General features: G+C 46.8%; 1 protein-coding gene across 2 annotated transcripts in view; it reads left to right on the top strand.

Annotated features, from left to right (window-relative positions):
* LOC140410798 (heparan sulfate glucosamine 3-O-sulfotransferase 5) overlaps positions 1–16665 on the top strand; it is a 456893-nt gene that overhangs the window by 425279 nt on the left and 14949 nt on the right. The window lies entirely within an intron of this gene.

The following is a 16665-nucleotide window of genomic DNA, read 5'->3' as shown; positions in this document are numbered from 1 at the left end:
GGCGGCACTCCCATCCCCACCCAAAAAACACTCCAGCAGCCCAGTGGCGATAGCCATCCTCCAGTCCTGGAACCAACTACGGCAGCAATTTGGCCTGACCAAAATGTCGGACAAAGCTGCCATCTGCACAACCATAGGTTCACACCAGCGCTGACTGACGCCACCTTCAAAAAGTGTGGACAGGACAGAAGGACACAGACAGTCAGGGACCTATACGCGGACAGCAGGATCGCAACACTGGGCGAACTGACAGAGAAATTCCAGCTAGCCAGGGGGAACGAGCTAAGGTATCTGCAACTCAAAAACTTCCTACGAAAGGAGACAAGGACGTACCCACAACCGCCCGACAGACATTACTGGAAGAGCAAGCACCCTAGATAAAGGGAACAGCAGCGACATGTACGACCGACTGGTAGAAAGGGCCGACATCGTACTGGATGCAACAAGAAAGAAATGGGAGGAATACCTGGAGATTGAAATAGGGTGGGGACTTTGGAGCGAAGCACTGCATAGGGTCAACTCCACCTCCACGTGCGCAAGGCTCAGCCTGACGCAACTAAAAGTGGTACATAGAGCCCACTTAACAAGAACTCATATGAGTAGGTTCTTCCCGGAGGTGGAGGATAGGTGTGAACGGTGCCAAGGAGGCCCGACCAACCACGCCCACATGTTCTGGTCTTGCCACAGACTTGCGGGGTACTGTACAGCCTTCTTCGAGGCACAGCCTTCTTAGAGGCAATGTCCAAAGTGGTGGGGATGAGGGTGGAGCCATGGCCAAAAGTGGCGGTCTTCGGGGTATTAGACCAGCCAGATCTATTCCTGGGGAGGAGGGAGGGCGCCCTTGCCTTTGCCTCCCTGATCGCTCGCTGTAGAATCCTGTTCGGGTGGCGGCCAGCAGCACCACCCAAAGCTGCAAACTGGCTGCCCGACCTCTCGGAATCTCTCCAAATGGAGAAAATCAAATTCGCCATCCGAGGATCAGACGACAGCTTCCATAGAACGTGGGGGCCATTCACCCAATTGTTCCGGGACCTGTTTGTGGCCAACGAACAAGCAGACGAATAGCCAGGTAGCCAAGAATCAGGGGAAAGTAGCCGAGGTGGGGGAGGGAGGGTTAGACCGGGGTGTGGGAGGTGGGGGGGGGGGGGGGGGCGGGGGGGGAGGGGGGGGAGGGGGGGGATAGCAGCTAAACCTAAGATAAAAGAAAGGTGAACCACAGGAAGGGGGGGAAGGGGTAGAAGAGGGATGAGACAGAGAACAATAGAGGGGAACCAATGAGGTGGGGGGAAGGCAAGGGAATGGGAGCAGTAAGGAGGGCACGGGAAACAATAACAAACTTGGCATCTATAGGAACAGAGAACAAGGAAAATCCGGGCGAAAGACGGGACGAACGGCGGAAGCGGAGGTGATCGCGTGACGACAACAGCAGCGAAAACCGTCCAGGAGAATCAAGCGACAACACCAACACCAGATCCATTCGCGTATTGCCCTCTTTAATTGTTCTGTATTTGTTTCCCTGGCGCCCAAATGTATATGTACCCCCACCCCCCCCCCCCCACACACAAATAGATGCCTATTATGTGCTGAAAACAATACTGCCAATTGTACAGAGCTGCTGTTGTTGAGCTAGCACATAATACCCTACCGTTATTTTATTCTAACTTTTCTTTTGTTGTTGTTTGTTTTGTTGCAGAGAGAGTTTCTAAGGTTGTACGGCACCTTTTATCGTCAGGGATTTCACGCCCTTTTGGGCTGTACCTGGGTCATTGCCAATCACCCTGATCGATTAGGTCCAATCGGGCTGCCACACCGATTTCAGGATGAGCCCTCAATGGTCATGCCTGCAGGTGTTGGGGGCATGTAGGCTTTCCAAATAAGGATTATAGGTGCCACTGTGTCTGGTGAACAAGCGTGATTGACTGGATAGTTCTATTGTTCCTGGGATGGCTTGGAGATAGCCTTTTTCCTGTGTATTGCGATGTCTAAGCTGGAGCTTGCTCATCAATGTTTCTTTAAACTGCAGCTGCTTGTCCTTATACTTGGCCAATTCTCCCAGCATCCTTTGCAGGACTCTATCTTGGTGGCCATTCGGCCACAAATTGAATTAAATAACTAAGATGATGGGCGGGATTCTCCAGTCTCCCAGCCAATTGTTTCTCGGTGGCGGGAGGCGTGCACCATTCTCTGGTGGCAGGATTCACTGCTCCCGCAGCTGCAAATAGGAATTCCCATTGAAGCCACCCATGCTGCCGGGAAACCTGTGGGCAGGAATGCGCTGCCAGTGGGACCATAGAATTCCGCCCAAAGCAAACGGCTGGAGAATTCAGGCCAATGTATAAAAACATGGGGCTGGATTCTGGACACCCCGACGCCGAAATCGCAGCCAGCGCCTGGGCGGAGAATCCAGTTTCCCGCATGGAATCGGGACCGGCGCCGGTTCCAGATTCTCCGGGCCCCGAAAAGCGGCGTACTCGCATGTCGCCTACCTGCGACCATTGCTGGAGACCCGTCCCGCCATTCTCCGCCTATGAATATATGGCCCTTTTACACCAGTTTTTCTGGCGTGAAAGGCCACAGTTTTTACGATGGCATGGGGACATAGTCCTAAAAACAGAGAATCCAGCCCATGTAATAACTAAAACTGAAATTATTTTGGGCAACTAAAATTAACTCAGGTAGATCGATGGGGGAGGGAAGGGGCAAAAGGTAGAATGCTGGTTACAACAGGTCGCACATTGAGGTGGCCAGAACAAAGAAGACAATGGCAACCATCTTGGATGGCTCACAAACAAAGGGGCACATCCACGTCGTAAGTATGGCTGACCCAGCAGGAGGGGATGGGACAGAAACCACCCCACCAGAACAGTCACTTGGTGCATGAGGGGGCTTACTGGCCCAGTGAAAAGATCCAGAGTCTTATCCCATCTGAAAAGCCTGAGGGCCAACACATTCTTCCTCCAGGAGACACACCTCAGGGAGAAGGACCGAATGATGGTTCAGAAAAAATTGGATTGCACAGACCTACCAAGCATGCTATGGTACGAGGGGGAACGGGGTGGCCATACTGTTTGATAAACAGTGATGAAAATCTTCGCAGTGATGAATATGGGGATTGGTCCGGGGGGACTGTATGTAATGGTCAGCAGTGTCCTGGAAAGGGCATCAGTGGTGCTTGTGAATGTATATGTCCCCAATTGGGATGACACTGACTTCATCAGAAAGACCATGGTAGAAATCCCCAACCTAGAGTCCCACCAACTCATCATGATGGGAGACTTCAACTGTGTACAGGACCCAAGGACGGACAAATCCAGTCACAAATCCAGTCAACAATTAGCTATGGCAAGGGAACTAAATGCCTTTATGGAGATTTTTTTTTGGGGGGGGGCGGGTGCAGGGATGTACCCGTGGAGTGTAACCACCAAGGGAAAAAGAGTTCTTCTTCTTCCAAGTCGACAACGCATACTCCCGCATTGACTTCTTTGTAATCTGTAAATCAGTGCTTCCAGGTATGGTAGGGGCAGAATACTCCGCAATAGTAACCACCGACCAAGCACCACACTACGTGAATGTGAGGTTGGAAATGGGCCAAGCCCAGGGTCTCCCACGGAGACTGGACACGGGCCTCCTCACCAACAAGGTGTTCATAGATCATAGAATTTACAGTGCAGAAGGAAGCCATCAAAGGATACGTATCCTACAACCAGAACGGGGAGGTCTCATCCTCCACATTCTGGGAGGGACTGAAGGTGGTGATAAGGGGGAAATAATAGCATAAAAGGCACACGGGACAGGAAGGATAGGATGGCTAAGGAGCAGCTGATCAACTCCATATTGGAGGTGGATCGGCAACACTCCCACAGCCCCGACCGTGGAACTGCTGGTGGAGAGGAAAAGGTTACAATTGGAATTTGACCAACTGTCCACCGGGAAAGCAGTGCATCAACTCTGCCACACACAGGTGACCTTCTAAGAAGATGGGGATTGTCATGATATACACCCGTATATCATGGTGCAGATACACACACACTGATGGACACACAGCAAGACCATCAACACACACAACACCGCAGCCAATCACCAGTTAGAGCACACGCACTATAAAGACAGGGGGCATCAGAGTTCCCGCTCATTAGGGTAAGGATGAACCTTTCCAGTCCTTTCTCACCCACCTCCGCATCCTTGCGCAGTCCTGTAATTACGGGCCCACCTCCGACTCCCATGATACGCGACCAGATCATTTTCGGTGTTCAGTCGGACCCCCTATGCCAGCAGCTCCTCAAGGTACAGCAGCTCACCCTAGCGACCGCCATCGAGACCTGCGTGCTACACGAACACGCCACTAGTCGGTATTCCCACATCCAAGTGGCTGAAACGGCGTGGCAAGGTCCCCACGAGGCAGAACGGGTCCAAGCAATCGAGCAACTCCAGGGCCTCAGCCTGAATGAGGGCGGCCATTTCGCAGGCTCCCACGCTTGTGCGCACCGAACGAGGGGACATCGACGGCGATGAACGTACTGCGCAGGCGCGCACCACATACGGCCGCACCGTGCATGCGCGGTGGCGCAGCGAACGTACTGACCCTACAACGTGCGGCAACTGTGGCTCCACCCACTTAAAGCGACAATGCCCTGCCAAATCCCAACAATGCCTGAGATGTGGCAAACTTGGACACTGTGCTGCTTTATGCAGATCAGCTCGGCCTGCCAATTCGTATCGCTCCGACCAGACTCGCAGGAATGTCCAGGCCATTTAACCCACGGTCACCAAGTCTGATGCGGACCTACTACCCGATATTGACACCGAGAACCCGAAGGCACCTTTTCGAATCAGTATTGTTACAAAAAACAGGTTGTCCCCGAAGCAAAGAATCCAGCCTCTATCGGTATACAGCATCGATCCAGACGATGCGTGGTGTGCCACCCTTACGGTCAACCAGATTTTGTCACCCACCTCGGAGACTTAATTTATGAACTTTGTGCTTATAGACTCTCTGAATTGTTTTGTTGCTTTATTTGACCGTTTCCCTGGTTTGTATATAGTCGTGATCTCATTATTCGTGTTGCATACTGCTTCTCTGCACCAGGCAGCTTCCCATGTAAATAGCTTAGTTCTCATGTACGTAGTCCTGTAAATATGTCTTCGCACCCCACACGTAGTTAGGAACATTCTCACCATACATCATTTATTGCCACACACAGACATTCTTTTATAAAAGGGCGGGGTGTCATAATATACACCAGTATATCATGATGCAGACACACACTGATGGACACACAGCAAGACCAATCAACACACACAACACCGCAGCCAATCACCAGTTAGAACACACTCACTATAAAGACAGGGGGCATCAGAGTTCCCGCTCATTCGGGATGCAGCCTTCTACAAGGACAGAGCTTACAGCTTACAGCACAGGTCCTCACCATGTGCTGAGTGCATAGACTGGTTCGGACAGGCATAGGTCTTTAGTTTAATCTAACATCGTGTTAACCCACAGTGAAAGTATGTTCAACAGTTTCTAACTTAATAAAATAGTGTTGCACTATTTTAAATGTTGGTGGCCTGTATGTGTTCCACGGATCCAGAACACCCAACACATCAGGGACAAGACCAGCACCTGCTGGCTCACCAGCAGAGAAAGCAGGCAGCCACGAGGGAGATAGCTACTCACAGTGCCAGATAAGATCAATGAGGCCTTTGGGACCTTCTACCAGGAGCTGTACATCTCTGAGCCCCCGGAGGGGGACTCTAACATGAGGCAGTTTCTCGAAGGACTGGATATACCACCGGTGGGGGAGGAAAAACGGCAGGGACTGGAAACACCACTAGAATGGAGAATCCCGCCCTCGGCGAGGGTGTGCTGCACCAGGAAACTGAGGAATGTAGGCACAGCGAGAATGTGCAAACTCCACATGGACAGTGACCCGAGGCCACGATCAAACCCGGATCATCGGTGCCGTGAGGCAGCAGTGCCAACCCTGCATCACCTTGCCGCCCATTTATGGTGTTATTTTGAAAACAATTCTTAATGAAATATTTTATTAATTACTAAATAGCTGAGGTAAGTTATTTCTGGTTTCAGCTGCAGCATGAAGAGGATATCAAAGGTTGAGTTATTCCTCATAGGTAATGAGTTGAGAATTAGCTTGTGAGTCATCTGGAACACATTCAGGTAACTCCTACAACTGAGTCAAGAATAGAAATGAAAAAGAGAAAAAATAATAAAAATAGCTATTCTGCATTCCAACAATGACCGTAAAGGAGGAGGTTTTTGTATAATTCTCTGTTCAGCATTAGACATTGCTGCGATTGCCCTGGAATTATCTGTAATTACAGTGAACTCAGCAAGGGGAGGAGGAAAACAACAGGAGAAAAAAAAGAGAAAAACAAATTAAGGACGAAAAAAATGACAATGCCACAAGAATTTCAAATAAATACATATAAAACAATAGAATTGAGAATAAAAAGCTATTTTTAAAAATCTATATTACTTTTTAAGTCTGCACTCCCCCACCCTAGCAACTCCGCCCCTCGTTATGCCCCCACCCAACTCCTCTCCGCCCCCATCACCACCCAACTCCTTCAAGCCATTTATATTTAGAACGTCCTTTCTCTTGCTTATCTTGAACTTCTCATTCCAACCTACTTTCTGACATTTACAGATGCTGCAATTCTTGCAGTGGCCTTTCCTTTTACTCATCAGCCAATATCCTCCTCCCTACCCTGCAACAACGCCCCTTCCCCCACTCAACCCCCCCACCCCACCACCTTCTCCGTGGCTCTTTGCATCCCAAATCACTGATAAAACCTGCTCAGCTATGAATTTATTCATCTAAACATTACAAGAAAACAAGGAAGGAGAAATGGTTTTGCCTCTTTTGTTATTTTGTATCCGAAAGAGAAATCAGTCATCGGTTTTGACTTGATTGATCAGCAACACTGTGCCTGAAACATGGACTGAGCCTACTGCCGCATTGACATAATGTCTGTCAAACTATTGCATTGCACACATAAAGTGACACCAAATGAGTTCAGAATGCTACATGCCGTCTGATTTCCAATCATCTCAGATGTGACCATGTATTTTATATTTTCCAAATGAAATGGTACTTCCTGGGCAACCACATTATAAGATCCACATCCTTTTAAAAGCGGGTAATCTTTTTGTGAGTATTTTTTGCAATCTTAAAAAATGCAAATAACCAGCAGTAATCAATAATAAAATTTACCTGACTATGTTTGCAAGGGACTAACAAATTCAAATTGGGTTACTTTGCACATTCACACTGAATGGCGGCATGTCAGTAGATCAGAATGAACACAGTTTACATTAATCATGGTGTACAGATGTTCTGTTGAGGGAATAGTCAAGATACTGATCCCCCTGAGTGGTGTATAAGTGACAAGTCACTCGTGCCGGAAGAGAAAAAAAATGCAAGAATTGTGCATCAATAGTAGAAGAAGGGAGCTATTAGATATTGAAAAGGAAATCGATATGTTTCACTGATCGGCCCCACTGTTACTAGCAATAAATAGATTGCTCTAATTTATGATTAGAATCAATAAATCTTTGATGAAATTCATTTTTGTAATTGTTCTATAAGGCAGACATGCTCAATAATTTAAACGGAAATTTAATGTAGTTATGTCAGCTGTGTGTCATAAACTGACATCATGGTAATATGATTTAAAGATCATTTCTTTCATTATTATTTACACAATATTAAAAAACAGTTATTTTCCATGTTACTCCTGCAATGTGAGTGAAGCTCAGCTTTTACTCTTTCTCCTAATATTACAGGTCAACCTGTAATGTGATACAATAAATACCATTTCTGAATATGGTACATATCATGCCCAGATCATAAACCTTTATTTACTGCTGAACATTCATTTCAAGTAAGGGGCAATTTAGTGTGGCCAATCTACCTAACCTGCACATCTTTGGGCTGTGGGGGCGAAACCCACGCAAACACCGGTAGAATGTGCAAACTCCACACGGACAGTGACCCAGAGCCGGGATCGAACCTGGTATCTCGGCACCGTGCGGCAGCAGTGCGAACCACTGCGCCACCGTGCTGCCCTAAGGATTTGTGTTTAGTGGACACAGTCATTTTCATGCAAGAGGAAGGTTATTTTAGTTTTATTCTAGAAAGAATGACAAAAAGGTACTTCCGTCTCTACACATGTCACAGTATGTCAAACTATTTAGTATAATACTCATTACTCATACATACAGATAAATAAAATCCCAGATTTGATCCATGGAGTTTACTGATTTAGATGACCTTAGCCAAAACGGTGAAAGCATGTTACTTTTAGCTTCTGGGAAGGAAACAAAATCAACAGTTCCGAACTCCTGATCTGAATCCAGCAAGTTGAATGTGTTTGTTGATTTGAATTAAGGGCATAGCTGAGCTCGGTTATAGCCCCAATATAGTTAATAACTACTTAATGTAACAATTCAGTCCCCATGTTAACACATAAAGAATAGTCATTTTTCTGATGTATCAGAGGGATATCAGTACGTGGCAGAATCATACTCAACATTGACCACTGCCTTCAAGGAGGAGAAGAAAAAAATTGGAAGGGTGGGTATGACTTGTTTCAGTTAAGACCCATTTGCATATGAATTAACAGATTCTCTGTGGTTCTAAGAGCTAGAGCTAATTGAAGGATAAACTGCAGAAATACGTTAAAAGCACGAAGAAAGACCTGGGGGGAAAAAAACATAGCAGCTGAGGCTACGCCTAATAGTAAAAATAATTATTTCAGTACCACAGTAGCAAGAGACAGTCAGTGGAGAGGGGGGAAGCATCAAAGATGCAAACAATCTCGAGACTGAGGATGAGCACGACAAAATAAATATTCTGAAAGACTATTCCCTCCAAGTATTCACAAGGGAAGACATGAGCAACAGGTCCTTGCAAAACAAAAATACCCCAAGTAAAATCAATGGCTTGTTATAAATGAGATGGAAGTTCCAGATAGGCTAAACAGGCTCAAAGCAAATAAAACCCAAGGGATAGCTGGTATTTATCCCAGTGTTGACAGCTGCTAGGAGGGAGATTTGCACAGCTTTGACAATCATTATGAGAGTCTAATAAATTGACAACAGGCTTATGTGCTGCCCATATTCAAAAAGGGTGACAAAACAGGCTGTGCCAAAACCATTAATCATGCTATAGTAAAGGTGTTCATCTCCAGTGTCAAAATACTGCCTGCTATGGATGATGCTGAGCAATAGCTAGTTGTGTCCATTTGGTCCACAAATTCAGCTTGTCCCTTTTCGTCAACAATTGACTTGCCACAAGGCTTAGTACTCTTGCATCAATGTCTACACAAGCAATGCGCTGCCAACAAAGGTGGACAAATTTACATATGCAGATGACCTTGTCCTGGCAACACAAACAGCCATCACCACCTTGAAAGCGGATCTCACTCTTTTCAGATAGTTATCCAATTCTCTTTTGAAGGCCTCAGTTGAATGTACCTCCATCACATTCTCTGGCAGCCCCATGGAGGAATAGTCCCAGAAATGAAAGATCAGCAAAACTGGCACAAAACAACAGCCACTGAATTCCACCTTGATAACAAGAATGCTAAGCACACGCTGAAAGTGATTGTTGTGGCAACACAGTGTGACATGGCCCTGCTCTGATCTGCCTTGGAACGAAGCTGGAGCACATGTTAACCTTCTCCGACCAACTGAAGAAGATAGCCACCAAGATGAAGACAAGAATCAACCTGGTCCTGAAACTGGCAAGCAGTATCTGGGGAACCTCAACGTCACTGCTTTGGACATCATTTGTACAGCCAAATACTGTGCACTTACTGGTATGTACCAGAAGAAACCATCCTCCACCCTTGTTAGTGCCAGATTGCATGCTGTACTGAAATCCCAAGATGATCCCAATACCCTGGCTGCCCATGCTGTTGCATATTGCTCCCCACCATTTGTTGTGGTGCTGCAACCTCTGGGAAGTCCAGAAAATGTAAGAAAAACAACATTGCTCCCTCCACCGGGATTCGACCAATATATCCCAATACTGTTTGAAGTAACATAAGCCCTTTTAAACTCATGTATCACCTTTAGCAATGTGACTTCAATCCTGAGGGAGATTGGAAAGCCAGAATTGAGTTCGCAAAAACTCATAAACAACTCATGGAAGATATAATGCAGATGATCGCAATGATTTAAATTTTCCACTAAACTCATGGGTAACCTTAAACTACACCCTTCTAAACAGTATAAAATGTGGATACTGGATTCAAAAATGGAAAATAACAGACCATGGAACAGATAATTTTTTAAGAATCTTTATTGTCACAAGTATGCTTACATTAACACTACAATGAAGTTATTATGAAAAAACCCTAGTCGCCACATTCCAGCGCCTGTTTGGGTATACAGAGGGAGAATTCAGAATGTCCAATTCACCTAACAGCATGTCTTTTGGGACTTGTGTGAAGAAACCGGAGCACCCGGAGTAAACCCATGCATACAGAGGGAGAACATGCAGACTCCGCACAGACAGTGACCCAAGCCGGGAATCGAATCTCGGACCCTGGTGCTGTGAATCAACAGTGCTAACCACTGTGCTACCATGCTGTCCACATGGGTGGGGCTTTCTTGCCCAACTTGCCACTGAGATCATCTGGTCCCGCTGAAAGTCACTGGGTTTTTGGCTGGGCCGCCGAATTTCCCGCGGCTGTTCTCGCCATGATAGTGCTTTTAAAATCCTGGCTAATGACCGGGATTTACAAATATGAAGGAGAACAACAGTAACGCATGCTGCGTTTTCTGATGCAATTATCTGCCTTAATTACCTGCATGTAATATTATAATTGTTACTGTACGCCTATATCAAGCATAAGGAAGAGAGCTTAATAGTGCTGTATAAATACAAGGATCATTGTCATCTTTCTTCCAGATAAACAATTAAATTTATTCCTGTAAATAAATTCTAAGTAGAAGCAACTTTCACATATTTAGCAGCTTCCATAATATTGTGATGCCTCAAAATGCTTTACAACAAAAGTGTAGTAACAATCAATGCTTAGACAGCAAGTCTAACGAACAGCAGTAAACTTAGACTTGGAAAGGAAATTATCCTGCCTGACTAACCTTTTCAGTTTCTTTGAGCAAGTGACAATCCAAGGGGCTAGGTTAATCCTAATGGAATGCTGTACTTTTGACTAAAGTTCCACATAATGATATAGGGGCTGGTTTAGCACAGTGGGCTAAATCACTGGCTTGCAATGCAGAACAATGCCAGCAGCGCGGGTTCAATTCCTGTACCGGCCTCCCCGAACAGGCGCCGGAATGTGGCGACTAGGGGCTTTTCACATTAACTTCATTGAAGCCTACTTGTGACAATAAGCGATTATTTATGATTTATTTATGATTTATAACTGAGTCAATGAATGCCTCGACTCTATGACTGCATGTTCACAATAATAAAAATTAAATCCACAAATTAAATATAAAACATCTACCTTCAATTTTACATCAAAAGTAATTGGCCATGTGACTGAAACTGGCTCTCTGATACCTGGAATAATCTGAAAAATAACACCAACCAGGCAACAACTGCAGAAAATGGCTGTCACCTTTGCACTTTAGGAAGCAATATGCCTAAAAATCTTTTTTAAAGCCTCCCCGGCCTGATTCCAAGCTTGAAATCCACCTTGTAAAGAAATTGGACCTCCTGAATAAATGCCCAATTTCATAACCTGATTATCATTTCTCTCATTGCAGGAATCCTGCAGTAACACTGACATCCTGAGCTTAACAGACCCACCACTAGAAAGCTTCCTTTTTCAATGGACTCACATTGTTAACTATTATTTTGGTTTATACTTGTTGAAGTGCCCTCTCTTCTTTAATTGTATCTTTCAATCATGTTTGTTGCATGACTGATATAGCATTTAGATCTTTTAGGGTGAGTGTGTGAATAAATAATCCTCTTCGTTTAAACCCACAAATGTCTACTGCTAGTACATTTTAAATTGACCACACACTTACAGGGGTTTAAAAACACACAGATCTACCTTTTCAGAAATAAACCACATTGAATATGGAAAGGGAATTGATGGTTTCAGTTTATCTCTGCTCCCTTGTCCGTAACACTAGTGTAACCTTTCTCTAAAATAGCACAGCATTTCCTCGGATATTGAGAAGTTGATATATAAATTGGATTCTAGGAAGCTGCGGCTTCGCCATGAATTAGGAATGATCAGATTATTCTACTGTAGTTATTATCGACCCTTGATGATTGTAAATTTGAAGTGAATTATTATAATGCTTCCCATTTCAATATCAGTTACAATGGGCAAACATTCATTTATTTGCAGGTTGAACATTAAGAGAGTACCACCAACATTTTGTTTTATTCTTTCCATGGGATTTGAGTATCACTGGCAAGGCCAGCATTTGTTACCACTCCATGAATGCCATTAAGATGGCGATGGTGGGCCATTACCTCAAACCACTGCAGTCCATTGATGTGGGTACACCTACACAGCTGAATGGAAAGGGAGTGCCAAGATTTTGTTCCGTGGTGAAGGAACGGTGATATAGTTAAAGATCACAACATAAAACAGATCTTAAAGCCAATCAAGCCTGCTCCATCAATCAATAACATCATGGACGATCTGATTGTGGACTTAATTCCACTTGCGTGGATCTGACCCCCACAACCCAAAGATGTGCAGAGTAGGTGCAGTGACCATGCTAAATTGCCCCTTTATTGGAAAATAAAAGAATTGGGTACTCTAAATTTTTTTTTTTTTTAAACTCCACTTGCTTGCCATTCCCCCATAACGTTTGACTCACATGTCTATTAAAAAATATGTCCACTCACTCTTGGATATATTAAATGAACGGCCACTTAAGGGCCTTCTCCCACTACTGCTGGAATTTTTACCCCACCCCTCACAGGGAGAGGCCTGCGTCATGTGTCTAATCCCCTAGATGTAACTTGTTAGACTAGCAGCCGTGTAATGGGGCATGTCTCCTTTTCGGGACTCCTGTGCCCAGTGCAGACATACCTCCAGGTAATTTTTCTGTGTGTGTGTCCCTCCCAACCACCCCCAGAGTTTCCCTTTCCCCTAAGCCCTGATAATCCTTGCCCCTCACAGGCCTGCCTGTCAGTGCCCAGTGAAACCACAAACGTAACTATACATCTCCTGTTTGGGATTGCAGCAATACCACACTGGCCACTGCTGCTGGTGGTTCTACTGACAAGTAAGCTGCTGGGCATTTTATTGGTCAGCAGCTCTCAGAGACAGGACATCCAACATGATGGGGATGTAAGGGCCACCCAAAACCAATTAGTGGCCTGGCCTGATGGTTGTTAAATGGCTCTGGGGTGATCTGGCAAAGTACTGGCGGGCTCACCCATTACCTTTATCCAGGATGCGGGAGTGGGGGGGGGGGGGGGGGGGGGGGGGCCTGTAAGGATGCTGCCCTCAGTGTAAAATCCAGCCCTATAGGTCATCAAACCAGTAGTGGAAATAATTGAACAATGTGTCAGTGATACAACACCAGGTTAAAGTCCAACAGGTTTGTTTCAAATCACTAGCTTTCGGAGCGCTGCTCCTTCCTCAGGTGAATGAAGAGGTAGGTTCCAGAAACATTTATATAGACAAAGTCAAAGATGCAAGACGATGCTTTGAATGCGGGCTTGCAGTAGGTATCGTCTTGCATCTTTGACTTTGTCTCTATAAATGTTTCTGGAACCTACCTCTTCATTCATCTGATGAAGGGGCAGTACTCCAAAAGCTAGTGATTTGAAACAAACCTGGTGGGCTTTAACCTGTTGTTGTAAGACTTCTTACTGTGCTCACCCCAGTCCAACGCCGGCATCTCCACGTTGTGTCAGTGATAGGTAGCGAATTATAAGAAGAACCTTGACAACTTAACATGATTTCCTTAAATTGGGTGGGATTTCATGACTCTTCCCACCAGTAGGATCTTCTAGTCTTGCCAAAGGCAACCCCTGTCCCTCCCACCATGGCGGGCTCCCCGGCAGTGGGACAGGTGAACCAAGCAAAACGGTGTAGACACCAGTGTGCTTGGAAAATCCCACCAGCAGCCGATGGTGAACCACCTCCACTGCCGGAAAGCATTCCACTGGGAGCGGTGGGGGGGGGGGGGGGGGTCTGGAAAATAACACCCAGTTTATGGAAATTATCAAATCATGTTACATTTTTCCATTTTCAACATTCATCCAAAATCATTCTGCGGGATATTCCTCCCTCTCCATGGCATGTCCTGCAGTGTCTCGCCAGTGGCCAGCGGTGAGATCTTGAGGCAGCACAGGTGGCACAGTGGTTGGCACTGCTGTCTCACAGCACCAGGGGCCCAGGTTCAATTCCGACTTGGGTTGATTTCTGTGTAGAGTTTGAACATTCCCGGTGTCTGCGTGGATTTCCTCCGGGTGCTCCGGTTTCCTCTCACAGTTCAGAAATGTGCAGGTTAGATGGATTGGCCATGCTAAATTGTCCCTTAGTGTCCAATGGCTAGGTGGGGTTATGTGGTTCCAGGGATAGTGACGGGAAGTGGGCCCAGCTGGGGTACACTTTCAGAGGGTTGGTGTAGACTCGATGGGCCAAATGGCCTCCTGTACTGCAGGGATTCTATTATTCTATTCTATGACTCTTCTCATCCCGCCGTTCTCAGCAGGTTTTCCGCTGTTGGGGGGGAGAGGAGGCTGGACTTAGGAGAACTGGTGACTACAGTTGCCATCTGTAGGAAGGCTCTGGTTCAGTCTCTAGCATTCCCTCCTCCTGATCGGTACCCGTAGATTCCAGGGGATCACCTCAGGATGAGGGGCAGCTGAATTGAGCTCCAGATGCCCCTGCAACATATTGCTCTGCCAGCTCTGGGTGTCCCCAACGTCTGCACCATGGTGTTGATGCCCTCAGTGATGCCCCTCCTTGAACGGGCCATGCTCTGTAGTGCCTCACTAATGTCCACCTTCAACTGGGACACGATCCTCAGCGACCGGGACATGCTCTGGTGTGCCCCGGCAATGCCCACCTTAGATTGGGACATGCTCCGCAGCATCTCGGAAAGATCCATTGCATCAGGGGCATGTCCCCCAGGGACTCGGACATGCTGTCAAGGTGCTCAGCCATGGCCGTCACTGACTGAGCTACACCTTGGATACTTCCACTTGAAATGCTGACATCATGCTGCAGGCTCTCCACTGCAGTCTCCACCATAGCAGTGACCTCGGTGCCACGCATTGCCGGCACCATCTCCTGCGCCCATAGCCTTTGGGACCCCTACAATCGGCTATGGACCCACTGGAGTGTCGCTAACATCCCCCTCTGAATCTCACGGACACACCCTGTCGACCATCAACTCCGGGATAGCCTGATCCAGAGTCTAAGCATCTGACTGGCACTCAGCTAGATCCTCGGGTACAGCAGACCTCTGACCTCTGTCTCCCCTGGACGTTCCTGCCTCCGCCTAATGTGTATAAGCAACTCTGTGGTGTTCAGCAGACTTTTCCCCAGAAACCTGTCCACTACTTTTGCCCACCGACAAATGTGTCTCTGCGCTGATGGAGGGGGGGTGGTGGTGGTGGGGGGGAGGGGGGGGGGCGGTGACAGCTGTGACGCATCGATGGTGGCATCCTCGGGCTCGCCCCAAAGTGTTTCCCTTATCTCCGTGGGTGGGGGCCGCCCCGGATGGGCAAGTGTGGGCTGTCCTGGTGGATGCCGGGTTGTGCTGGGGCATGTGGTGGCCTCCGGGGGTAACAGGCGAGACCGGTGCTAGGGGGCCAATGTCCACTTACCTGTGCGGCCTGGTGGAGATAATTCAGTTTCTTGGCACATTAGGTGGCAGTCCTCCTTGTCACATTCCCCAAGCTGACGGCTGCTGCACTGCCTCACAGGTGACACTGGTTGCCCTGTGGCTGACCCTCCGAGCCCAGCCCCTGGGGGCGAACAGAGTATCCAAATGAAAAACGTTTAATTTATGGTCTCCTATTTCAGTCATCACAGAACTCGGTGGAGCTTATATCCTAGATTCTCAGGAACTGAATTATTTCTAATTAAGATCTAACACTCTGGCCAGGTCTGCATCTCCGAATCTTGGAGCAGGTCTCCTTGGTGGCATGGCTGCGAGCTCGCTGTCATTCACGGGGTGCAGTCTCTGCCGGGTGTGGTCTCGGCAAATCAGCCAGCGAAACAATCATTTGCAGTGTGAAGCCCGTGAAGCATCATTAACGTTAGATACTGGCCTCGCTGGGTCGGTTGTCGGGAAAAACCCGGCATTTCCCGCTCGCCAAACGTTTCCGGTAGATCGCGCCCAGTTATCATTTCGAGACTGTATGACTCTTCTTCAGAATAGTGAAATCGCAACCCTGCAAAATACATTTACCTGCTACAGCCAGTAAGTCAATATTTTTTTTCAATTCTTCATCACTATTATTTCAGTTTCCACTCTTCTCTGCTTTTATCTTCCTTGTTTACGGGTTTGGGGAAATAACAACTCAGAAATAATAGTGTTAACATGCTCCTAATGTTGAAATACCCCAGTTTTCCACTTGGACTTCAATTGGTTTATGAGTCATTTTCACCAGTAGCAATGGAAGAGAAACAAACAGAGATCGAACTCTAATTTGTATTGCAGCAAAAATATGTTGC

Source organism: Scyliorhinus torazame, chromosome 4 (assembly GCF_047496885.1).
Source record: "Scyliorhinus torazame isolate Kashiwa2021f chromosome 4, sScyTor2.1, whole genome shotgun sequence".
NCBI lineage: Eukaryota > Metazoa > Chordata > Chondrichthyes > Carcharhiniformes > Scyliorhinidae > Scyliorhinus > Scyliorhinus torazame.
The sequence above is the reverse complement of the archived record's forward strand: the minus strand, read 5'-3'. Positions and strand labels throughout refer to the sequence as shown.